The sequence below is a fragment of the Colobus angolensis genome, unplaced genomic scaffold (genome assembly GCF_000951035.1).
Source record: "Colobus angolensis palliatus isolate OR3802 unplaced genomic scaffold, Cang.pa_1.0 Scaffold44, whole genome shotgun sequence".
Classification (NCBI taxonomy): Eukaryota; Metazoa; Chordata; class Mammalia; order Primates; family Cercopithecidae; genus Colobus; species Colobus angolensis.
This window is the reverse complement of record NW_012117821.1, coordinates 1,199,699-1,200,243: the sequence shown is the minus strand read 5'-3', so window position 1 is coordinate 1,200,243 and position 545 is coordinate 1,199,699. Positions and strand designations below refer to the sequence as shown.

The window sequence follows — 545 nt, the reverse complement described above, 5'->3', positions numbered from 1 at the left end:
GGTCTAGAAAGTATCCCCAGGGTGTTAGGGACAGGGGTGGGAGACAGGAGGGGGTCCCAGGGTCTAGAAAGTGTCCCCAGGGTGTTAGGGACAGGGGTAAGAGGAAGGGAGTCCCAGGGTCTAGAAAGTGTCCCCAGGGTGTTAGGGACAGGGGTGAGAGGAAGGGAGTCCCAGGGTCTAGAAAGTGTCCCCAGAATGTTAGGGACAGGGGTGGGAGACAGGAGGGGGTCTCAGGGTCTAGAAAGTGTCCCCAGCGGGGTGGGCACAGGGGTGAGGAAGGGGGTCCCAGGGTCTAGAAAGTGTCCCCAAGATTTTAGGGACAGGAGTGGGAGGAAGGGGGTCCCAGGGTCTAGAAAGTGTCCCCAGGATGTTAGGGACAGGGGTGGGAGACAGGAGGGGGTCCCAGGGTCTAGAAAGTGTCCCCAGCAGGGTGGGGACGGGGTGAGAGGAAGGGGGTCCCAGGGTCTAGAAAGTGTCCCCAGGGTGTTAGGGACAGGAGTGGGAGACAGGAGGGGGTCCCAGGGTCTAGAAAGTGTGCCCAGCGG

The 545-nt window shown here is 61.1% G+C and overlaps 1 protein-coding gene across 1 annotated transcript in view; it reads left to right on the top strand.

The window, feature by feature from the left end:
• GRIN1 (glutamate receptor, ionotropic, N-methyl D-aspartate 1) overlaps positions 1–545 on the top strand; it is a 27,153-nt gene that overhangs the window by 3,649 nt on the left and 22,959 nt on the right. The gene's annotated exons all lie outside the window — the stretch shown is intronic.